The sequence below is a fragment of the Staurois parvus genome, unplaced genomic scaffold (assembly GCF_062004578.1).
Source record: "Staurois parvus isolate SC_StPar_1 unplaced genomic scaffold, SC_StPar_1.0 ptg000079l, whole genome shotgun sequence".
Lineage (NCBI taxonomy): Eukaryota > Metazoa > Chordata > Amphibia > Anura > Ranidae > Staurois > Staurois parvus.
The window spans coordinates 198485-225296 of record NW_028317875.1 but is presented as its reverse complement, the minus strand read 5'-3'; the positions used below and the strand labels follow the sequence as shown (position 1 = coordinate 225296).

Genomic DNA, 26812 nt, shown 5'->3' with positions numbered 1-26812 from the left:
AGATACAAAGTAACATTGTTTGTAAACATCGATCAGACGGGAGATCGAGAGATACAAAGTAACATTGTTTATAAACATCGATCAGACAGGAGATCGAGACATACAAAGTAACATTGTTTATAAACATAGATCAGGCGGGATACCGAGAGATACAAAAGTAACATTGTTTGTATCTCTCGGTATCCCGTCTGATCAATGTTTATAAACAATGTTACTTTGTATCTCTCGGTATCCCGCCTGATCTATGTTTATAAACAATGTTACTTTGTATGTCTCGATCTCCTGTCTGATCGATGTTTATAAACAATGTTACTTTGTATCTCTCGATCTCCTCCTGTCTGATCGATGTTTATAAACAATGTTACTTTGTATCTCTCGGTATCCCGTCTGATCGATGTTTATAAAGTAACATTGTTTATAAACATCGATCAGACGGGAGATCGACAGATACAAAGTAACATTGTTTATAAACACTGATCAGACGGGAGATAGAGAGATACAAGCAATGTTACTTTGTATCTATATCTCCTGTCTGATCAAGGTTTATAAAGTAACATTGTTTGTATCTCTCTATCTCCCATCTGATCAGTGTTTATAAACAATGTTACTTTGTATCTCTCCATCTCCTATCTGATCAATGCTTATAAACAATGTTACTTTGTATCTATATCTCCTGTCTGATCAAGGTTTATAAAGTAACATTGTTTATGAAGATCGATCAGACGGGAGATGGAGAGATACAAAGTAACATTGTTTATAAACACTGATCAGATGGGAGATGGAGAGATACAAAGTAACATTGTTTATAAACACTGATCAGATGGGAGATGGAGAGATACAAAGTAACATTGTTTATAAACACTGATCAGATGGGAGATAGAGAGATACAAACAATGTTACTTTATAAACCTTGATCAGACAGGAGATATAGATACAAAGTAACATTGTTTATAAACATCAGATGGGAGATGGAGAGATACAAAGTAACATTGTTTATAAACACTGATCAGATGGGAGATGGAGAGATACAAAGTAACATTGTTTATTAAACACTGATCAGATGGGAGATAGAGAGATACAAACAATGTTACTTTATAAACCTTGATCAGACAGGAGATATAGATACAAAGTAACATTGTTTATAAACATCAGATGGGAGATGGAGAGATACAAAGTAACATTGTTTATAAACACTGATCAGATGGGAGATGGAGAGATACAAAGTAACATTGTTTATAAACACTGATCAGATGGGAGATAGAGAGATACAAACAATGTTACTTTATAAACCTTGATCAGACAGGAGATATAGATACAAAGTAACATTGTTTATAAACATCAGATGGGAGATGGAGAGATACAAAGTAACATTGTTTATAAACACTGATCAGATGGGAGACCGAGAGATACAAAAGTAACATTGTTTATAAACATCGATCAGTTTTTTTAAAATACCTGCTTTGTGTAATAGTTTTATTTTCGGCCCCTCATTGGCTCACTGGCTGAAACTGAATGCAGTGTGAGCCAATGTCTCTCATTGCTGTGTCTCAGCCAATGAGGAGAGAGAGACCCAGGACACCAGAGGCTCCCGTGCTGGATCAGAATGGGGCTCAGCTGAGTATTAGGGGGGCTGTGGCGGGAGCAGCATTCAGAAGGTTTACCTTTACGCATAAAATTGAGTAGTGGAGGGCTTTATGGTGGGAAAAAACAATAGAGCAATGTAGAGAAATTCAGCACACAGAAGAGTAGATTCTGAAACAGGATTTACTAAAGTCTTATAAAAAAAAACAAAACAAAACAAAAAAACAAAAACACGTTTTGAGGCCATAGTAGCCCAGAGACCCGTCCGCCATTTTACAAAAAGAGGGTCATCGTGTCCTCAAGACACTGGTGTCAAATTTTAATTTTGCTGATCTGGGATTTCACTAAATCCAGCATAAAGATCTACTTCTGGGTGTGCTGGTCCTCTTCACTGCAAGTCTAAGCAACTTTTTTTCTTTTTTTTTTTTCCTTTAGAAAAACTAAAAATTTGTTCCCATTTGTCATATTAACCTTTACTTTACCATAACCAATGAATGAAACATTTAAGTTTTTCTAATCATTGAATTATTTATTTCGTTTTTTTACTTTGTGCAACAAAAAAACCCCAAAAACCTCAATTTGTAAATGACTATGAATGTTTTGTACCAATTGAAACAAATTTGTTTTAAGCAGCATTTCAAATAGAAGAAATTACAGAATAAAATTCACACTTTTCACCTAAAGTAGCAATTTTTATTTTTAATTTAAAACACTGTTCATCCGTTATTGTGCGTGTGGGGCGGGGGGGGGGGGGGGTACTATTTTTGGCTATGGATTACATATTGTAAAGCGCTGAGCAAACTATTGGCACTATATAAATCCTGTATAATAATAATAACAATTACTATCACCAGACGACAGCCTTGCTTGTATTTTTTTTTTTTAAATCTTACGTAGTGAAATGGGCTCATTGCAGAAATGTAAATAAACTGTCCCCCCGAGATGTATAGGGAGGGGGACAGGTTAAAGCCTGACTACGTCATCATTTAGGGGGTCCCCGTCAAGTGGCCCTGTTAAAAATCAGAGCCTTCCCAAGCCCCCCGACAAAATCAGACTGGTGTCACGACACGTCGCAAGGTCCATAAACTGCCAGGATTGTGCAAATAAGAAAAGGCATTTGGTTTATAGGCACGCCGACAACATCTGCATACCACCTGTTCAACAAAGCAAAAGAAATATATAAAAAAAAGGGACCCCCCCCACCCCACCCAGAGACAGCGACATTATACAGAGAACCAGACAAAGATATCCATTCATATGGAAGCCAATCACACGCGACTCTTGGCATGGAACGCTGTGACTCCAGCCCCTGCAGTACTACAAGTCTCAGCAAGGGGCAGCAAATACAAGATGGCTAATGGCTGGACCCAAGATACTAAAACATCAGAAGAGATACAAACAACTGCCTTTATATAAATGAAGAATAAACAGCTGATGGTGAACGTGACACGCCCTAAAGATTAGACACGCCTAAAGATTAGACAAAGGGGCGTGTCCTTTTTGGGCCCCCTGGGATCCATGGGCTGATCACGGGGCCTCAACTTCTAACCGATTCCACATGAAGCTTCTACTTTGCCATTTACCAGTCAGACAACAGTCTCTCTTTCATCCAATAAGGAGTGAGTGGATGAAGGCGGGGCTTAGTGTAGACTTGGCCGTAAGTCATGACCCAACATACAAGACCCTAGGGAGGCACTACAGCCTACAGGTCAGAGGGGAAACCTTCCAATGGGGACTCTCGTTCCAGTGAGCTGGGGGTTCCCCAAGGAATTCCCTTAAATTTTCAGAGATTTCATCACGCTTCCTGTTTTGGCTATGGGACAGGAAGTGAAAGTAAATTTATTCTCTCCAAAATGAAATAAGGACTTGCCTATAGTTCTACTCTAAAGTGTTATTAAACCCACAACAGTACAATCGGTCTGTAGATGCAGTAAAGCATGCTTGTTATACTCACTGCGGGACCTAAGGGGTTAACCCTCTGCATTGTGCAAAAAGGCTGTTTGATCCTGTCTTCTCTGATCCTCCCTTTCTTCCAGTGTTCCCCTCTTATCTCTTGATAAGACATATCGTGTGGAGTCACCCTGCACATGCTCAGTTTAGTGTGTATTGCTAGAGAAGTTTTTTGTTTGTTTTTTTTTTCTTGGGAGAGTGCATACAAATCAGCACAGGGTCAATCAGCACTGTCCAGACAGAGGTCAGGAGTTCTGCATCCTCCTAGAGCAGAAAGAAAACTCCTCCTACAAGCTTTAACCAGTGCTCTGCTGGACACTGATAGAAGTCACAAGACTGCTATATACTACCAATGAGAAAAGGTATTTAGCAGGTTATATCTACTAAAATAATAATTGTGAAGGCGGGGTCCGGGGAGAGCGGGCATGGCAAAGGCGGGGTCCGGGGAGAGCGGGCATGGCGAAGGCGGGGTCCGGGGAGAGCGGGCATGGCGAAGGCGGGGTCCGGGGAGAGCGGGCATGGCGAAGGCGGGGTCCGGGGAGAGCGGGCATGGCGAAGGCGGGGTCCGGGGAGAGCGGGCATGGCGAAGGCGGGGTCCGGGGAGAGCGGGCATGGCGAAGGCGGGGTCCGGGGAGAGCGGGCATGGCGAAGGCGGGGTCCGGGGAGAGCGGGCATGGCGAAGGCGGGGTCCGGGGAGAGCGGGCATGGCGAAGGCGGGGTCCGGGGAGAGCGGGCATGGCGAAGGCGGGGTCCGGGGAGAGCGGGCATGGCGAAGGCGGGGTCCGGGGAGAGCGGGCATGGCGAAGGCGGGGTCCGGGGAGAGCGGGCATGGCGAAGGCGGGGTCCGGGGAGAGCGGGCATGGCGAAGGCGGGGTCCGGGGAGAGCGGGCATGGCGAAGGCGGGGTCCGGGGAGAGCGGGCATGGCGAAGGCGGGGTCCGGGGAGAGCGGGCATGGCGAAGGCGGGGTCCGGGGAGAGCGGGCATGGCGAAGGCGGGGTCCGGGGAGAGCGGGCATGGCGAAGGCGGGGTCCGGGGAGAGCGGGCATGGCGAAGGCGGGGTCCGGGGAGAGCGGATATAGTGAATGTGGGATCCAATTTAACAATTTAAATTTTAAAAGTATAAAAAAAAAAAAGGGGGGGGGGGTCATATTAGTTCATTTTCTGTTGTCACTGTTCAGGAAACAGCTGAAAGGCAAAAACAAAAAGCAGCCATGTGAGACACATGAGAGGGGGGGGGGGGGGCATATGCAGGTAATGAGCCCTGGCAGTCACTCCTTACAAAGGACTTTCTTGAAGATCTTCATGTGTTTGACGAGATTTCTAGTCTCCCTTTGCTGCAGGTATCACAGAGGTATAGCCGCAATCCCTGCCCTGTTCCTGTTTGTTACGTTTCTCAGCTCCATTTCAAAGTTTGTACAAAAAAAAAAAAAAACAAAAAGACATAAAAATGTGACTGTGGGGCGAGTGTCCCCATCAGCAGAAAGATCATCTATTGGCCCCCACCACAGACACGAAGATTACTCAGAGGCGGTGTGGACAGAAGACACAAAAGGGATGAAAATATTTACACAGCCTTTTCCAGAACGTCTGCGTTGGCTGCGTCTTTCTCTCGGCGGCGAGTTAAATATGTACATTTCCTTTGTAGAGAAGAAGCGGCACGCTGAGACGGTGCGCAATGATTTATACAGACGCGGGGGGATAAAGTTTAGAGCCGGTCTGATACAAAAGCAATCAATAGCCGGACTGCAGATCAGGGTGCTAGTTAGCTGGAAAATTAGCGCATCACTCGCTGTGCCACGCCGCGGGGAGCCGGGACGAATCAATGGCAAAGGTATTGATTTAGTTATTATCACTTCATAGGCTCCCAGACATTGTTAAATATACATTTATTAACAAGAGAAGGGAGCCGGCGAGGGAGGATTCCTCAGATCAGGGGCCTTCATCTGCCGCTAATCAAAAGCTCTGCGGAGACCCCGGGACAAGGGAACGGCTTACACGGCTCTCCACCACTTACCCCCCGCTGCCTGCAAACTAGGCCGAGCTCCCCTTATTAGAACATACACCAGAAACTGGGGGAGACGCCTGCTGGGAACAGGACGCTTTACTGGTTACACATGGAGGGGGGCTGCTTAACTCTGCTCCTGCCAAGACGTGACGACAGGGAAAGTCACGGAGACCAAGGCTGGGATTTACGAACGTGTGGAAAACATGAATAGAACGGCATACACACAACTCAGGGGCCCCAGAACAAGGACAGGCCAAGGAAAGAGACCCAAGAACAATGACCCACTGACACCTGGGGGTCCCAGAACAATGACCCACTGACACCTGGGGGTCCCAGAACAAGGACAGGCCAAGGAAAGAGACCCAAGAACAATGACCCACTGACACCTAGGGGTCCCAGAACAATGACACACTGACACCTGGGGGTCCCAGAACAAGGACAGGCCAAGGGAAGAGACCCAAGAACATGGACAAGGACAGGCCAAGGAAAGAGACCCAAGAACAATGACACACTGATGCTTGGGAGCCCCAAAATGATCCACTGATGCTCAGAGGTCCAAAATAAGGACACGCCGACTCTTGAGGTACCAGACATCAGAACATTGACACTTGGCGGTCTCAGAACAATCACAAGCTGATGCTTGGGGGCCTCCAGAACGACGACTCTGATGCCTGGGGGACCTAAAACACTCAGGATCTCACAACACTGAACACCACTGTTGCTCGGGGCCCAGAACGATGAGCCACCGACACCTGGGGGTCCCAGAACAATGAGCCACCGACACCTGGGGGTCCCAGAACGATGAGCCACCGACACCTGGGGGTCCCAGAACGATGAGCCACCGACACCTGGGGGTCCCAGAACAATGAGCCACCGACACCTGGGGGTCCCAGAACAATGAGCCACCGACACCTGGGGGTCCCAGAACAATGAGCCACCGACACCTGGGGGTCCCACAACAATGAGCCACCGACACCTGGGGGTCCCAGAACAATGAGCCACCGACACCTGGGGGTCCCAGAACAATGAGCCACCGACACCTGGGGGTCCCAGAACAATGAGCCACCGACACCTGGGGGTCCCAGAACAATGAGCCACCGACACCTGGGGGTCCCAGAACGATGAGCCACCGACACCTGGGGGTCCCAGAACAATGAGCCACCGACACCTGGGGGTCCCAGAACAATGAGCCACCGACACCTGGGGGTCCCAGAACAATGAGCCACCGACACCTGGGGGTCCCAGAACAATGAGCCACCGACACCTGGGGGTCCCAGAACAATGAGCCACCGACACCTGGGGGTCCCAGAACAATGAGCCACCGACACCTGGGGGTCCCAGAACAATGAGCCACCGACACCTGGGGGTCCCAGAACAATGAGCCACCGACACCTGGGGGTCCCAGAACAATGAGCCACCGACACCTGGGGGTCCCAGAACAATGAGCCACCGACACCTGGGGGTCCCAGAACAATGAGCCACCGACACCTGGGGGTCCCAGAACAATGAGCCACCGACACCTGGGGGTCCCAGAACAATGAGCCACCGACACCTGGGGGTCCCAGAACAATGAGCCACCGACACCTGGGGGTCCCAGAACAATGAGCCACCGACACCTGGGGGTCCCAGAACAATGAGCCACCGACACCTGGGGGTCCCAGAACAATGAGCCACCGACACCTGGGGGTCCCAGAACAATGAGCCACCGACACCTGGGGGTCCCAGAACAATGAGCCACCGACACCTGGGGGTCCCAGAACAATGAGCCACCGACACCTGGGGGTCCCAGAACAATGAGCCACCGACACCTGGGGGTCCCAGAACAATGAGCCACCGACACCTGGGGGTCCCAGAACAATGAGCCACCGACACCTGGGGGTCCCAGAACAATGAGCCACCGACACCTGGGGGTCCCAGAACAATGAGCCACCGACACCTGGGGGTCCCAGAACAATGAGCCACCGACACCTGGGGGTCCCAGAACAATGAGCCACCGACACCTGGGGGTCCCAGAACAATGAGCCACCGACACCTGGGGGTCCCAGAACAATGAGCCACCGACACCTGGGGGTCCCAGAACAATGAGCCACCGACACCTGGGGGTCCCAGAACAATGAGCCACCGACACCTGGGGGTCCAAGAACAATGAGCCACCGACACCTGGGGGTCCCACAACAATGAGCCACCGACACCTGGGGGTCCCAGAACAATGAGCCACCGACACCTGGGGGTCCCAGAACAATGAGCCACCGACACCTGGGGGTCCCAGAACAATGACCCACCGACACCTGGGGGTCCCAGAACAATGACCCACTGACACCTGGGGGTCCCAGAACAATGACCCACTGACACCTGGGGGTCCCAGAACAATGACCCACTGACACCTGGGGGTCCCAGAACAATGACCCACTGACACCTGGGGGCCTCAGAATGATGACAAGCTGATGCTTGGGGGCTCCAGAACCACGACTCTGATGTCTGGGGGACCTAAAATACTCAGGATCTCACAACACTGAACACCACTGTTGCTTGGGGCCCAAGAACAATGGTCTACTGACAGGGGCGGACTGACAACTCATGGGGCCCCCAGGCAATAGGGGATCATGGGGCCCGTGTCCTTGCCCAAACTCAAAAAAGCCTATGAAAAAGGAACCAGGGACATCTCATGGGGCCCCCTACTGACCCCGGGCAGTGCCTGAGTTTCCAAATGGTCAGTCCGCCCCTGTCTACTGACACTTGGGGGCCTCAGAATGATGACATTCGGATACCTGGGAGCCCTAAAACACTCATTATCTCACAACACTGAACCATCGACACTTGGGGGGGGGGGGGAGGTCCCAGAACAACAACACCCCGACACTTGGGGGGGGGGGGGGGGGGAGGTCCCAGAACAATAACACCCTGACACTTGTGGGTCTCAGGACAATGACAAGCTGATGCTTAGGGGCTCCAGAACGAAGACTCTGATGCCTGGGGGACCTAAAACACTCAGGATCCCACAACACTGAACACCACTGTTGCTCGGCGGGGCCCAGAACGATGACCCACTGACACTTGGGGGCCTCAGTATGACGACATTCGGATACCTGGGAGCCCTAAAACACTCAGGATCTCAGAACACTGAACCACTGTTCCTTGAGGCCAAAAGAACAAGGACAGACTCATCGACACTTGGGGGGTCCCAGAACAATGACACCCCAACAGGTGGGGGGGGGTCCCAGAACAATGACACCCCGACAGGTGGGGGGTCCCAGAACAATGACACCCGACACGTGGGGGGTCCAAGAACAATGACACCCCGACACGTGGGGGGTCCCAGAACAATGACACCCCGACACGTGGGGGGGGTCCCAAAACAATGACACCCCGACACGTGGGGGGGGTCCCAAAACAATGACACCCCAACACTTGGGTCCCAAAACAATGACACCCCAACATTTGGGTCCCAGAACAATGACACCCTGACAATTGGGGGGTCCCAGAACAATGACACCCCGACACTTGGGAGCCTCAGAAGGACGACATTTGGATACCTGGGAGCCCTAAAACACTCAGGATCTCCTAACACTGAACCACTGTTGCTTGGGGCCGAAAGAACAAGGACAGACTCCGACACTTGGGGGGGGGGGGGGGGGATCCCAGAACAATGACACTGCGACAATTGGGGGGGTCCCAGAACAATGACCCACTGACACTTGGGAGCCTCGGAATGATGACATTCTGATACCTGGGAGCCCTAAAACACTCAGTATCTCACAACACTGAACCACTGTTGCTTGGGGCCCCAAGAACAAGGGCAGACTCTCATCGACACTTGGGGGGGGGGGGGTCCCAGAACAATGACACCAAATCCTGGGGGCCCAAGAAAAATGACACCCCACATCTTGGGGGGGTCCCAGAACAATGACACCCCACATCTTGAGGGTCCCAGAACAATGACACCCCGACACTCGAGGGTCCCAGAACAACGACACCTCAAATCTTGGGGGTCCCAGAACAACGACACCTCAAATCTTGGGGGTCCCAGAACAACGACACCTCAAATCTTGGGGGTCCCAGAACAATGACACCTCAAATCTTGGGGGTCCCAGAACAATGACACCTCAAATCTTGGGGGTCCCAGAACAATGACACCTCAAATCTTGGGGGTCCCAGAACAATGACACACTGACCTTCGGGGTCCCAATATCACACTATAATGTGTGGTGTAAATGATCTGTTAATTACAGAATATGCCACAATATGTTAATTACAAAATGCCGGGTGAGTGAGATTTGCCCCCAATCACCCAGATTAAATGAAGACAGAACAGCTGATAATGTGCCCGACCCCGATAAATGCCCGTACCCCCCCCTCCCCCCCCCCAATTTACTCTCATTTGTCATAAGTTTACCCACAGCCACTTCTTTTGCTGCTGAAAATTAAATTGAGCAATCTCGGTGCCGTCCCCGAGGACCCTTCCTTGCCGTTCTGTTAATTAAATTATCTCTGAATTTGCAGAGTGGAATCTTAATTGACTGTAGATTGTGCTTCCCAAACAAAATACTTCAGAGATCAAACAAGTTCCCAACAAAACACACCAGGCGGGCGTACTAGAGGCCACAGCGGCATCACCGGGTGATATTTACTGAACAGTACTATGCCGGTACAGGAGGGGGACACCTGAAAATGGGGGGGGGGGGGGACAACCTTCCCCAAAAACAGTTTTTAAAAAATCTGCCAGTCATTGTACTTTTTTCAAGTTGCACCGGCTCTCCCCGGACCCCACATTCACCATGTCCGCTCTCCCCGGACCCCGCATTCACCATATCCGCTCTCCCCGGACCCCGCATTCACTATATCCGCTCTCCCCGGACCCCGCATTCACTATATCCGCTCTCCCCGGACCCCGCATTCACTATATCCGCTCTCCCCGGACCCCGCATTCACTATATCCGCTCTCCCCGGACCCCGCATTCACTATATCCGCTCTCCCCGGACCCCGCATTCACTATATCCGCTCTCCCCGGACCCCGCATTCACTATATCCGCTCTCCCCGGACCCCGCATTCACTATATCCGCTCTCCCCGGACCCCGCATTCACCATGTCCGCTCTCCCCGGACCCCGCATTCACTATATCCGCTCTCCCCGGACCCCGCATTCACTATATCCGCTCTCCCCGGACCCCGCATTCACTATATCCGCTCTCCCCGGACCCCGCATTCACTATATCCGCTCTCCCCGGACCCCGCATTCACTATATCCGCTCTCCCCGGACCCCGCATTCACTATATCCGCTCTCCCCGGACCCCGCATTCACTATATCCGCTCTCCCCGGACCCCGCATTCACTATATCCGCTCTCCCCGGACCCCGCATTCACTATATCCGCTCTCCCCGGACCCCGCATTCACTATATCCGCTCTCCCCGGACCCCGCATTCACTATATCCGCTCTCCCCGGACCCCGCATTCACTATATACGCTCTCCCCGGACCCCGCATTCACTATATCCGCTCTCCCCGGACCCCGCATTCACTATATCCGCTCTCCCCGGACCCTGCATTCACTATATCCGCTCTCCCCGGACCCCGCATTCACTATATCCGCTCTCCCCGGACCCCGCATTCACTATATCCGCTCTCCCCGGACCCCGCATTCACTATATCCGCTCTCCCCGGACCCCGCATTCACTATATCCGCTCTCCGCGGACCCCGCATTCACTATATCCTCTCTCCCCGGACCCCGCATTCACTATATCCGCTCTCCCCGGACCCCGCATTCACTATATCCGCTCTCCCCGGACCCCGCATTCACTATATCCGCTCTCCCCGGACCCCGCATTCACTATATCCGCTCTCCCCGGACCCCGCATTCACTATATCCGCTCTCCCCGGACCCCGCATTCACTATATCCGCTCTCCCCGGACCCCGCATTCACTATATCCGCTCTCCCCGGACCCCGCATTCACTATATCCGCTCTCCCCGGACCCCGCATTCACTATATCCGCTCTCCCCGGACCCCGCATTCACTATATCCGCTCTCCCCGGACCCCGCATTCACTATATCCGCTCTCCCCGGACCCCGCATTCACTATATCCGCTCTCCCTGGACCTCACATTCACTATATCCGCTCTCCCCGGACTCCGCATTCACTATATCCGCTCTCCCCGGACCCCGCATTCACTATATCCGCTCTCCCCGGACCTCGCACTCACTATATCCGCTCTCCCCGGACCCCGCACTATATCCGTAGATATAAACTGCTAAACACCTTTTCTCATCAGCAGTATATAGCAGTCTTGTTACTTCTATCAGTGTCCACCAAACACTAGTTAAAGCTCGTAGGAGAAATTTTCATTCTGCTCTGACTGTCCTATGAGGCTGCATGACCCCTGACCCTCTGTCTGGACAGTGCTAATTATTTCTTTATTAATCACAAGTAACCTTCCAAAAGGGAAAAGGCAATATACACCAAACTGAGCATGTACAAAGTGCCTCCTAGAGCTCTGTACTATAAGCAGATAGATTGGGGACAGAAAGAGGGGGGGGGGGTCAGAGAAGACAGGATCAAACAAACATCCTTTACACACCAGGAGGATTAACCCCTTAGGTTCCATGGTGAGTAGAACAAGCAGGCGTCACTGCGTACACAGACTGATTGTACTGTTGTGGGTTTAGTAACATTATAAAGAAAAAAAGATAAACAGTTATTCTTGTTTTTGTTTATCTTGCCCCATGTACATCATATCTTCTCTGTCCCACTAAGAGCGGTGTTGTTTTTTTTCTCTTCACCTCCCTGCCGCTCCATTCCCCTCTTTGATGTATTTAACCTCCCTAGCGGTCTGATGATGTCAGGATTTCTGTGCTCAAAGCGGTACATTTTTTTGCATGGAAAGATTTTTTTTTTATTGTAGGCCTGTAATTTTTAGGAATAACTCACTGAAATCTGTCCGAACAAGAGTCTAGTAAACATCCCGGGGAGGATAAAACTTGAAACACGAAATCATAAATTAAAATGTAATAAATAATCATAAAAAATAATAATAATAATAAATTTGTGAAATAATCTGAAATAGAGCGCCAAGTTGGCCCATCGCTGAGCTCAGTCGCAGAATCGTTTTCAGTGTCTGATGAGGAATTTCCCCCACCAATCATTATCACTCAATTCTGCAAGTGGTTCTGATTTACTATCGCTGTTCTCTAGCCGGTCTAAAACCGCGTCTGACCTAAAGGGATGCTTTTTGGACGCCATGGACGTTTCTCAGTTTCCAGGCAGAAAGAACAATAAAAAATGCAGGCAGGGCGCCGGACAAAATGTATGTGAAATGGTTGGATACAGGAATGTTATACTATGTGATTTTAGTGAATGTCACTTTTAAAATTTTTGAATTTCCCGCCAGTTCCGTCCCCCGTACGTCCCGACGCTCGCAGGGACCGGAACCCGGAAGACAGATGCCGGCATCGGCTGGAGGACATTGCCGGGGACACTGCAGGGGGGACATCGCGGGAGCGCAGGACAAGGTAAGTGCTGGAGGGATCCCAGAGCAACGCTGCAGTGTATTCCTGAGTGTAGCTCGGGGGGGGGGGGGGGGGGAGGGGGGGGTTACCGCTTGTGGTGCTGAAACTTTACCCCGAGCTACACTCAGGAATACCTCCAGGGAGGTTAGAGGACCAGAAAAAAAAATATATATATATTTGAATAAGAACACTTTAATGCCAGCAAGAAGTGACTTTCATGGAGAGTTCAGGGACCTTTTATGGACTTTAACCGCCTCCCGCCAACCATATAAGGCAATGACGGGCACAAGGCGGTTCTCTCGTTCTCGGAGGACATCATATGACATGCGCCCATTCTAACCGCGCATGCGTGGCTCTGGGAGTGCAGCGATCGGCGGTGCCCTGATGATCAGTGTAGCCCCAGCAGTGCCATCTGTCAGTGCTCATCAGTGCCTACCAATGCACATCAATGCAACATATCAGTGCCCATCTGGACTGCCTTTCAGTGCCACCTATCAGTGCTGCCAATCAGTGCCACCTATCAGTGCTGCCAATCAGTGCCACCTATCAGTACCAGTCAGTGCCACCTATCAATGCCAGTCAGTGCTGCCAATCAGTGCCACCTATCAATGCCAGTCAGTGCTGCCAATCAGTGCCACCTATCAGTACCAGTCAGTGCCACCTATCAATGCCAGTCAGTGCTGCCAATCAGTGCCACCTATCAATGCCTGTTAGTGCCGCCTATCAGTGCCATATAGGAGAGCTGCCTTTCAGTGCCCATCAGTGATGCCTGTCAATGCCCATCAGTGCCACCTACCAGTGCCTCCTCATCAGTGCCCATCACTGCCACCTATCAGTGTCCATCAGTGCAGCCTCATTAGCACACATCAGTGAAGGAGAAAAATCACTTATTTACAAAATTTTAAAACAAAAACTAAGAAAAAGTTTTTTTTTTTCAAAATTTTTAGTTGTTTTTGGTTTGTTTAGCAAAAAAATTAAATACCCCCAAAAGAAAGCTCTGTCTCAAAAAAATGATAAACATTTCATCCGGGTACAGTGTTGCATGACCGCGCAATTGTCATTGAAAGTGTGACAGCGCTGAAAGCTGAAAATTGGCCTGGGGGCAGGAAGGGGGTATGAGTGCCCTGTAGGCGAGGGGTTCATCTAAGATTCTAAGAGAGATCTGGCCACTGGGGGCGCCGCTCCACTGCAAAAAAGAGAAAAAAAAATAAATAAAAAGGTGCAAGAAAAGACAAAATCCTTCCACAGACGCAGTAATGTACGCGGAGCGGCGCCCCCGGCCTATAATGAGGGATACGTTCCCGCTGCACAGCACAGAGGGCAGAGTTCACCTCCCGACCCTCTTCTTATCCCCGATCCGCCCTGCCAATGAATGTGAATAGAGATTCTGGTGTCAAGTTTGGCTAAAGCTTCGACTTTTCAACACTGCAGAAAACGGCTCCCTTCTAATTCCAATAATTACCGCCCCCCCTCTCTCCAAACTTCCTCCACCTCTGCGAGCGATGCCGACGGGCTTGGCAGGGGAGGATGGAATTTTCAGGTAGAGATACAAAGCGGCTCCACATCCAGTCTAGGTGATCTGCTGGAAAATCTGCACGGCTTCCAGCAATCCCCACACATGGCCGCTGATCAGAGAAGGCGCAAAAGGTGAAATGTGCACGCCACTTACCCGACACCTCCCCCGAGGATGGAGCCAGAGGTTTCCTCTGACCTGCAAGGGACTATATACAGGACATTCGTGACACCGCCGCCTGCAGACCGCCATACTAACCGGAAGCAGAGAGATTTTACTTAAAGGAGAACTCCACCCAGAGAGGATTCCAAAGACTACACTTACCTTAAAGCAGTGGTCTCCAAAGTGTGGCCCTTTGCTTGCCTTTATCCGGCCCTTGAGACATTATTGCTGCCACTGACACCAACAATGGGGCACTAATCCTTACACCAATACCAACAGTCAGACAGAATTCATTTCATCAACACCAGCATGGAGGCACTACTCCTTCCACTGACACCTACGACCAAGGAACTACTCCTCCCACTGACACCTACGACCAGGGAACTACTCCTCCCACTGACACCTACGACGGGGCGCTACTCCTCCCACTGACACCTACGACGGGGCGCTACTCCTCCCACTGACACCTACGACGGGGCGCTACTCCTCCCACTGACACCTACGACGGGGCGCTACTCCTCCCACTGACACCTACGACGGGGCGCTACTCCTCCCACTGACACCTACGACGGGGCGCTACTCCTCCCACGGACACCTACGACGGGGCGCTACTCCTCCCACCGACACCTACGACGGGGCGCTACTCCTCCCACCGACACCTACGACGGGGCGCTACTCCTCCCACCGACACCTACGACGGGGCGCTACTCCTCCCACCGACACCTACGACGGGGCGCTACTCCTCCCACCGACACCTACGACGGGGCGCTACTCCTCCCACCGACACCTACGATGGGGCGCTACTCCTCCCACCGACACCTACGATGGGGCGCTACTCCTCCCACCGACACCTACGATGGGGCGCTACTCCTCCCACCGACACCTACGATGGGGCGCTACTCCTCCCACCGACACCTACGATGGGGCGCTACTCCTCCCACCGACACCTACGATGGGGCGCTACTCCTCCCACCGACACCTACGATGGGGCGCTACTCCTCCCACCGACACCTACGATGGGGCGCTACTCCTCCCACCGACACCTACGATGGGGCGCTACTCCTCCCACCGACACCTACGATGGGGCGCTACTCCTCCCACCGACACCTACGATGGGGCGCTACTCCTCCCACCGACACCTACGATGGGGCGCTACTCCTCCCACCGACACCTACGATGGGGCGCTACTCCTCCCACCGACACCTACGATGGGGCGCTACTCCTCCCACCGACACCTACGATGGGGCGCTACTCCTCCCACTGACACCTACGATGGGGCGCTACTCCTCCCACTGACACCTACGATGGGGCGCTACTCCTCCCACTGACACCTACGATGGGGCGCTACTCCTCCCACTGACACCTACGATGGGGCGCTACTCCTCCCACTGACACCTACGATGGGGCGCTACTCCTCCCACTGACACCTACGATGGGGCGCTACTCCTCCCACTGACACCTACGATGGGGCGCTACTCCTCCCACTGACACCTACGATGGGGCGCTACTCCTCCCACTGACACCTACGATGGGGCGCTACTCCTCCCACTGACACCTACGATGGGGCGCTACTCCTCCCACTGACACCTACGATGGGGCGCTACTCCTCCCACTGACACCTACGATGGGGCGCTACTCCTCCCACTGACACCTACGATGGGGCGCTACTCCTCCCACTGACACCTACGATGGGGCGCTACTCCTCCCACTGACACCTACGATGGGGCGCTACTCCTCCCACTGACACCTACGATGGGGCGCTACTCCTCCCACTGACACCTACGATGGGGCGCTACTCCTCCCACTGACACCTACGATGGGGCGCTACTCCTCCCACTGACACCTACGATGGGGCGCTACTCCTCCCACTGACACCTACGATGGGGCGCTACTCCTCCCACTGACACCTACGATGGGGCGCTACTCCTCCCACTGACACCTACGATGGGGCGCTACTCCTCCCACTGACACCTACGATGGGGCACTATTCCACGGACACCAATGATGGGGCACTATTCTTCCCACTGACACCTACGATGGGGCACTATTCCTCCCACTGACACCCAACGATGGGGCACTATTCCTCCCACTGACACCAATGATGGGGCACTATTCCTCCCACTGACACCAATGATGGGGCACTATTCCTCCCACTGACACCAATGATGGGGCACTATTCCTCCCACTGACACCTACGATGGGGCACTATTCCTCCCACTGACACCAATGATGGGGCACTATTCCTCCCACTGACACCAATGATGGGGCACTATTCCTCCCACTGACACCAATGATGGGGCACCATTTCTCCCACTGATACCTACAGTTGCAAGAAAAAGGTATGTGAACCCCTTGGGATTACGTGGAGTTTTGCATGAATTGGGCATAAAATGTGCTCTGAACGTCATCTAAGTCACAACAATAGAAGAACACAGTCTGCTGAACATAATACTACACAAACATTAGATGTTGCCATGGTTTAATTGCACATAACATGTAAACATTCACAGTGCAGGGAGGAAAAAGTATGTGAGGCCCTAGCTTAATGACTTCTCCCAGAGCTAATTGGAGCCAGGAGTGAGCCAACCTTGACTCCAATCAGTGTGACGATATTGGATGTGTTGCTGACACCTGTTTTGGGTTTACTGGTTTCAAGAAGCACTGTCTGATGTGAACCATGCCTCGCAGAAAAGAGCTCTCAGAAGACCTACCATCAAGAATTGTTGACTTGCATGAAGCTGGAAAGGGTTACAAAAGTATCTCCAAAAGATGGGACACTATTCCTCCCACAGACACCAATGATGGGGCACTATTCCTCCCACTGACACCAATGATGGGGCACTATTCCTCCCACTGACACCAATGATGGGGCACTATTCCTCCCACAGACACCAATGATGGGGCACTATTCCTCCCACTGACACCAATGATGGGGCACTATTCCTGCCACAGACACCAATGATGGGGCACTATTCCTGCCACAGACACCAATGATGGGACACTATTCCTCCCACTGACACCAATGATGGGGCACTATTCCTGCCACAGACACCAATGATGGGGCACTATTCCTCCCACAGACACCAATGATGGGGCACTATTCCTCCCACTGACACCAATGATGGGGCACTATTCCTCCCACTGACACCAATGATGGGGCACTATTCCTCCCACTGACACCAATGATGGGGCACTATTCCTCCCACTGACACCAATGATGGGGCACTATTCCTCCCACTGACACCAATGATGGGGCACTATTCCTCCCACTGATACCAATGATGGGGCACTATTCCTCCCACTGACATCAGTGATGAGGCACTATTCCTCCCACTGATACCAATGATGGGGCACTATTCCTGCCACAGACACCAATGATGGGGCACTATTCCTCCCACAGACACCAATGATGGGGCACTATTCCTCCCACTGACACCAATGATGGGGCACTATTCCTCCCACTGACACCAATGATGGGGCACTATTCCTCCCACTGACACCAATGATGGGGCACTATTCCTCCCACTGACACCAATGATGGGGCACTATTCCTCCCACTGACACCAATGATGGGGCACTATTCCTCCCACTGACACCAATGATGGGGCACTATTCCTCCCACTGACACCAATGATGAGGCACTATTCCTCCCACTGATACCAATGATGGGGCACTATTCCTGCCACAGACACCAATGATGGGGCACTATTCCTCCCACTAACACCAAAGATGCGATATATGGAGACACCCCCCAATAGAATAGAACTTTAACAGCACCAGTAAATTAAAAGTTTGAATGCATCTTTATTAATCATCATCAAAAAACCATCAAATATAAAAACAGCTTTTTTTTTTATATTTGATGGTTTTATGATGATCCCAGGAGTCTTCAGGAGGGGCTCAGTTACAGCTGAAAAAAAAAAACCTGTAGCTGCTGACTTTTAAAATACAGCCACTTACCTGTCCCTCGGTCCGGCGGTGTCCCCACCAACAATCACTTACCTGTCCCTCGGTCCGGCGGTGTCCCCCCACCAATCACTTACTGTCCCTCAGTCCGGCGGTGTCCCCACCACCGATCACTTACCTGTCCCTCGGTCTGGCGGTGTCCCCCACCACCGATCACTTACCTGTCCCTCGGTCCGGCGGTGTCCCCCCACCGATCACTTACTGTCCCTCGGTCCGGCGGTGTCCCCCCACCGATCACTTACCTGTCCCTCGGTCCGGCGGTGTCCCCCCACCTATCACTTACCTGTCCCTCAGTCCGGCGGTGTCCCCCCACCTATCACTTACCTGTCCCTCAGTCCGGCGGTGTCCCCCCACCTATCACTTACCTGTCCCTCGGTCCGGCGGTGTCCCCCCACCGATCACTTACCTGTCCCTCGGTCCGGCGGTGTCCCCCCACCGATCACTTACTGTCCCTCAGTCCGGTGGTGTCCCCACCACCGATCACTTACCTGTCCCTCGGTCCGGCGGTGTCCCCCCCACCGGTCACTTACCTGTCCCTCGGTCCGGCGGTGTCCCCCCACCGATCACTTACTGTCCCTCAGTCTGGCGGTGTCCCCCCACCGATCACTTACTGTCCCTCAGTCCGGCGGTGTCCCCCCACCGATCACTTACTGTCCCTCAGTCCGGCGGTGTCCCCGCTGGTTTCACCGGCCGTCTTCTCTCCCCGGCATCTTTAGTGTGAGCACCCGGCTGTGTCAGCTTGCGGCTTCACAGCCGGGCATCCACTGTGCATACATGAGAAGTGCTGCGCTTTGTGAATGGTCCCTGTAGTCTTCTGGGACATTCCGGGGAGGGAAAACAACTTCCGCTTACCTAGACCAGAGGTAGGCAACCTGTGGCTCTCTAGCTGTTGTGGAACTACATTTCCCATGAGGCATTGCAAAGATTACAAAACTGACAGTTACAGCTATGACTTGCAGAGGCATTATGGAACTTGTAGTCCTGCGGCTCTCAGGTTGCCTACCCCTGACCTAGGCGATCGCAGCGGAAGTGGGAGCAGGTACCCGCTCCCCCCTGGTGCCAATCCTTAATGGGGAGTGGGGGACAAAGATTAAAGCGGAGTTCCACCCAAAAGGGGAAGTTCTGCTTTAAGGCAGAAGGATTGCAGATTCCAGGAAGTAAATTCATCTGCCCTTACTTAAGATGGCCGTGGCAGGAAATGCTGGGGGGTCGTTTTTCAAAGTGACTTCTCAGCAAAACAAAGCATGGAGACATGGATGGATGAATGGGGGGAGTTTACTTTGAATAATTAAAATGAATGAAATCGTGTTTCTGGTTTGTGCTGCTTAGCTGCAGTGTGGTTCCCCTTTAAGTGTTTATTTTCTTTCATTATAGGGAACAAAGTCCTGGGTGGGAGTCTCAGAGCCTTTTCTTGGCGGTCAACTGAAGCTGGAACTTCCTGGTCCCCCAGATCCATCCAATGAATGCCTCACCACCCCCCCCCCGTATACATTCACTCCTGGACACGCAGCAAACCATCCACCATACACAGCCATGCTACATTCCATCCACGTCCTCCTGCTTCGCTGACTGTCCCACAGAAAGCCAATTACCTGAATGAATTAGAAGAGTACACACTTTGGCAGCTGGCACAGCACAGCCGGCCCGGAGCTGTACCAATATGGCCGCCACGTTGGCTGGAATCAGATGCCGGTGCTGTCAGGGAATCATTTCCTCACCTATGACAACAGGCGGAGTGCTTGTCCTTGGCTCCGGGCCTCGCTGAACGCGGCTGCCAGAATTAGCATGAGATGACAATTAGCGACGTACAATTATCCGAAGACATAATCCTCCGGATTCCAACCGCATCCGTACCCAGGAGAGGAGAGCTGGCACATGTCACACACGGCTCTCCTACCTCCCCGAACGCGGCTCTTCTACCTCCCCGAACGCGGCTCTTCTACCTCCCCGAACGCGGCTCTTCTACCTCCCCGAACGCGGCTCTCCCACCTCCCCGAACGCGGCTCTCCCACCTCCCCGAACGCGGCTCTCCCACCTCCCCGAACGCGGCTCTCCCACCTCCCCGAACGCGGCTCTTCTACCACCCCCCGAACGCGGCTCTTCTACCACCCCCCGAACGCGGCTCTTCTACCACCCCCCGAACGCGGCTCTTCTACCACCCCCCGAACGCGGCTCTTCTACCACCCCCCGAACGCGGCTCTTCTACCACCCCCCGAACGCGGCTCTTCTACCACCCCCCGAACGCGGCTCTTCTACCACCCCCCGAACGCGGCTCTTCTACCACCCCCCGAACGCGGCTCTTCTACCACCCCCCGAACGCGGCTCTTCTACCACCCCCCGAACGCGGCTCTTCTACCACCCCCCGAACGCGGCTCTTCTACCACCCCCCGAACGCGGCTCTGCTATCCCCCCGAACGCGGCTCTTCCACCTCCCCGAACGCGGCTCTCCTACCTCCCCGAACGCGGCTCTCCTACCTCCCCGAACGCGGCTCTTCCACCTCCCCGAACGCGGCTCTTCCACCTCCCCGAACGCGGCTCTTCCACCTCCCCGAACGCGGCTCTTCCACCTCCCCGAACGCGGCTCTTCCACCTCCCCGAACGCGGCTCTTCCACCTCCCCGAACGCGGCTCTTCCACCTCCCCGAACGCGGCTCTTCCACCTCCCCGAACGCGGCTCTTCCACCTCCCCGAACGCGGCTCTTCCACCTCCCCGAACGCGGCTCTTCCACCTCCCCGAACGCGGCTCTTCCACCTCCCCGAACGCGGCTCTTCCACCTCCCCGAACGCGGCTCTTCCACCCCCCCGAACACGACGTCCTCCATGTTGGGCTCAGAAAGGATACTTTTGTCATTCATTAGGGCTCCTGAAATTACATCACCGATCTTGTCTCCAAATATCAACCAAACTGTCCTCTCCGCTCCGCCCACCACCTCCCTTGTCCCTTCAGCTCCCTTGTCTCCTCCTCACATGCTCATCTCCAGGACTTCTCCAGAGCCCCCCCCATCCTCTGGAACTCTCTACCCCAATCTGTCCCGACTATCATCTACTCTTAGGCAATCTCTGAAAACCTCTCTTCAGTGAAGCCTCTCCTGCCCTCAGCTAATAACTGTGGGGGATGGACTGATGGGAGAAACAGAAGATTCGGATATTACCTTTTGTTCCACCAGCCCCTCCCTCTTAGATTGTAAGCTCCCAGGATCAGGCCCCTCCCTCCTAGATTGTAAGCTCCCAGGATCAGGGCCCTCCTATCCCTCTTGTATTGAACTGTATTGTTGCTGTATTGTCTCCCGTTATATTGTAAAGCGCTGAGCAAACTGTTGGCGCCATAAATCCTGTATAATAATAATAATATAAATCCTGTATAATAATAATACATAAAATAGGAGTGGTGCAGGAAACCCGGGATTTTTTTTGCACTCACCATAAAGTCCTTTTTTTCTGCTTTCACTGAAGGACACAGTAGATCTCCGACCATCGGGTCTGTACGCCCGCTGTGCCCATTATGAGGGGTTCCCACCATTCCTGTGCTGAGTTCCCGGGTCTGTACGCCCGCTGTGCCCATTATGAGGGGTTCCCACCATTCCTGTGCTGAGTTCCCGGGTCTGTACGCCCACTGTGCCCATTATGAGGGGTTCCCACCATCCCTGTGCTGAGTTCCCGGGTCTGTACACCCGCTGTGCAGATTATGAGGGGTTCCCACCATCCCTGTGCAGAGTTCCCGGGTCTGTACTTCCACTGTGCCCATTATGAGGGGTTTCCACCATCCCTGTCCTGAGCTCCCGGGTCTGTAAACCCGCTGTGCCCATTATGAGGGGTTCCCCCCATCCCTGTGCTGAGTTCCCGGGTCTGTACACCTGCTGTGCCCATTATGAGGGGTTCCCCCCATTCCTATGCCGAGTTCCCGGGTCTGTACGCCCACTGTGCCCATTATGAGGGGTTTCCACCTTCCCTGTGCCGAGTTCCCAGGTCTGTACACCCGCTGTGCCCATTATGAGGGGTTCCCACCATCCCTGTGCTGAGTTCCCGGGTCTGTACGCCTGCTGTGCCCATTATGAGGGGTTCCCACCATCCCTGTGCCGAGTTCCCGGGTCTGTACACCCGCTGTGCCCATTATGAAGGGTTCCCACTATCCCTGCTGACTTTTTTCTTTAGGATATGAAGATTCTACAAAGGGTAATGCCCTACGGAGGGCAGGAAGAACGCTGGAGGCAGGGGCAGACTGGCAGCTCATGGGGTCCCCGGGCAATAGGGGATCATGGGGCCCCTGTGTCCTCGCCCACACTCAAAAAAGCCTATACAAAAAGGTACCAGGAGCATTTCATGGGGCCCCCTACTGACCCTGGGCCCTTGGGCAGTGCTCGAATGGTCAGTCCGCCCCTGGGTGGAAGATACAAGATGGTGACCATAAATGAAAGAGGCCTGGCTCCTGAAGAAGAAACCGTTTACCTGCGGCTAACCCCCCTGAGAGGTGACAGCGATGATCGCTGTGTAACCCTCGTTGTGTTCCCTCTCTGCATCAGCCAAGAAGAGATATTGGCAGGCTCTGACAGAGGTGCAAAAAAAATCCATTTTCCACTGTAAATTATTCAGCAGAGAATGTGAAGATGAGTAATTCCCGGAGCCCCTCAGACCAATGCTATGGATCGGCTTCACATGACCACCCATAAGCGCGGGCCTCTGGAGCATACAAAAACGCAATTTGCAGGAGTCACCGCAGAGCGAGAGATACAATTATAATCAGTAATTTTGTATGGTGCTCGGACGCCGCGCTCGTCCCACAACGCCGTGACTGAATCCCGCTAACTCCTCTTTCTTCCCTTCCGCCTGATTAATGATCTTGTCCCGGTGATTGATGAGCCACCCTAGCAGATTAGAGTCTTCTGTTCCACCCACCTTCCCCGGCAGCCGCCCTCCCCCGCTCCTAGAGGTCCCAACCGCGAGCAGGGCTGGAAATATTAGAGAATTATTAAATAAACATTCGTACGTCATGTCTCTTCCTATAGCGCTCGGCGCTCTCCCGGCCCGCTGCTGTCCTGTTGGCTTTCATGCTGACACCAAACAGCTGGAGTGATTCATGGAGAGGTTGGCACAGGCACCGCGTGTCATACATCATACCGGGCAGCCGGCTCCCTGCCCTGACGGAGACAAACTCATCGACCGCAAGCAGCTGGAATGAATTTATGACAACACAAAATTGAGGAAAACAAATGAGAGGTGACCTGCCGGGCGAGTCACCCCGAGCGCATCCCCTGGCCTGCAATCTAGTTTGGTGGCAAAAAGCAGAAATTGAACGGTGACACCGAGAATGAAGATTCTGCCCCGTAACCTCGGAGGAGAAGGAAGAACTCCGACAAAATGGGAGGCGAAGGTCTGCAAGGGGGAGAGAGCGCTGCAGACACAATCTACCAAATCCTGAAGACTCACAATGTGGAAGAATCGCAGCGTGGACGGTATTACCGGCTGTGGATGTGAGACGTCCACAGGACAGATGTAGTAGTCTCCTAGATTGTAAGCTCCCAGGATCAGGCCCTCCCTCTTAGATTGTAAGCTCCCAGGATCAGGGCCCTCCCTCTTAGATTGTAAGCTCCCAGGATCAGGCCCTCCTATCTCTCTTGTATTGAACTGTATTGAACTGTATTGTCTCCCGTTATATTGTAAAGCGCTGAGCAAACTGTTGGCGCCATAAATCCTGTATAATAATAATAGTACGCCCGATTCCACTATACCCCACCCACACCACCACAGCAATTTTTGACCCTAAAAATGACAGCCAGGAGCTGCTACGAAAATAAAGCTGCTGTGTTTTATAAACATTGATGAGTAGAGATACAAAGTAACATTGTTTATAAACATCGATCAGACGGGAGATAGAGATACAAAGTAACATTGTTTATAAACATCGATCAGACGGGAGATAGAAAGATACAGAGTAACACTGATCAGACGGGAGATGGAGAGATACAAAGTAACGTTACTTTGCACCTATCTCCCGTCTGATCAATGTTTATAAACAATGTTACTTTGTATCTCTATCTCCAGTCTGATCAATGTTACTTTGTACCTTTCTATCTCCCGTCTGATCAGTGTTTATAAACAATGTTACTTTGTAATGCTTTATCTCCCATCTGATCGATGTTTATAAACAAAGTAACATTGTTAATAAACACTGATCAGACAGGATATAGAGAGATACAAAGTAACATTGTTTATAAACACTGATCAGACATGAGATAGAGAAATCAAGGTTTCTAAAAATGTTACTTTGTATCTCTCCAGCTCCCATCTGATCAACGTTTATAAACAATGTTACTTTGTATCCCTCTGACTGTTGGGGCGTCTCCAGGTACATAAAGCTGTGATCAAGTGACACTCCAGTCCTGGATCTTCTCTCTTCTTCTGTTTACAGGAAGTGGGGTCCTTCTACGGGTGCCAAGACAACTGCCTGTGTACTGTGGAGACTTCCTCTTGCTTGCCCAGCAGTGGGGGTCCTCTGAGGATTCACCAGAGGAGTGACGACAGTGCAAGTGGACGGTTAGTGAATCTACAGGTACATAAAGCTGCGATCAAGTGACATTCTAGTCCTGGATCTTCATTCTTCTGTTTATGGGAGGTGGGGTCCTTCTTAGGGTGTCCACTTCACTGCCTGTGTCCTGTGGAGACTTCCTATTGGCTTTTCTGTGATGGAGGTCCGCTCAGGAGCCAGCAGAGGAGCGATGGCAGTGCAAGCAGACTGTTAGGTACCCGCCAGGTATATTCATACAGGTACATAAAGCTGCGATCAAGTGACACTCCTGTAAACAGAAGAGAGAAGATCTAGGACTGGAGTGTCACTTGATCGCAGCTTTATGTACCTGCATATACCTGGCAAGTCCCTAACAGTCCGCTTGCACTGCCATCACTCCTCTGCTGGCTCCTGAGAGAACCCCCACCGCTGAAAAGCCAAAAAGGAAGTCTCCATAGGACACAGGCAGTTATGTGGACACCTGACGAAGGACCATACCTCCTGTAAACAGAAGAGAGAAGATCTAGGACTGGAGGTAGGGTCCTTCATCAGGTGTCCACATAACTGCCTGTGTCCTATGGAGACTTCCTATTGGCTTTTCAGTGGTGGGAGCCCTCTCAGGATCCAGCAGAGGAGTGATGGCAGTGCAAGCGGACTGTTAGGGACTCACCAGGTATATTCATACAGGTACATAAAACTGAGATCAAGTGACACTCTAGTCCTGGATCTTCATTCTTCTGTTTATGGAAGGTGGGGTCCTTCTTCAGGTGTCCACTTCGCTGCCTGTGTTCTGTGGAGACTTCCGATTGGCTTTTCAGCGGTGGGGGCCCTCTCAGGATCCAGCAGAGGAGTGATGGCAGTGAAAGCAGACTGTTAGGTACTTGCCAGGTATATTCATACCAAGACATAAAGCTGCGATCAAGTGACACTCCAGTCCTGGATCTTCTCTTTTCGGTTTACAGGAGGTAGGGTCCTTTGTCAGGTGTCCACATAACTGCCTGTGGAGACTTCCTATTGGCTTTTCTGCGGTGGGGGTCCTCTCAGGATCCAGCAGAGGAGTGATGGCAGTGCAAGCAGACTGTTGGGACGTCTCCAGGTACATAAAGATGCGATCGAGTGACACTCCAGTCCTGGATCTTTATTCTTCTATTTATGGGAGGTGGGGTCCTTCTTTGAGTGTCCACTTCGCTGCCTGTGTCAACTTCCAATTGGCTTTTCAGCGGTGGGGGTTGAGTGATGGCAGTGCAGATTGTTAGGGACTCGCCAGGCATATTCATACAGGTACATAAAGCTTTATTCTTCTGTTTATGGAAGGTGGGGTCCTTCTTCAGGTGTCCACTTTGCTGCCTGTGTCCTGTGGAAACTTCCGATTGGCTTTTCAGCCGTGGGGGTTCTCTCAGGATCCAGCAGAGGAATGATGGCAGTGCAAGCAGACTGTTAGGGACTCGCCAGGCATTTTCATACAGGCAGGGGCGGACTGACAACTCATGGGGCCCCCGGGCAATAGGGGATCATGGGGCCCGTGTCCTCACCCATACTCAAACTACACTCAAAAAAGCCTATGAACGGTACCAGGGGCATCTCATGGGGCCCCCTACTGACCCCGGGCAGTGCCGAGTTTACAAATGGT

General features: G+C 52.2%; 1 protein-coding gene across 1 annotated transcript in view; it reads right to left on the bottom strand.

Annotated features, from left to right (window-relative positions):
- The window catches only part of RNF220 (ring finger protein 220), a gene marked incomplete at its 3' end in the record, with an annotated part of 181596 nt that overhangs the window by 3337 nt on the left and 151447 nt on the right, over positions 1 to 26812 (bottom strand). The window lies entirely within an intron of this gene.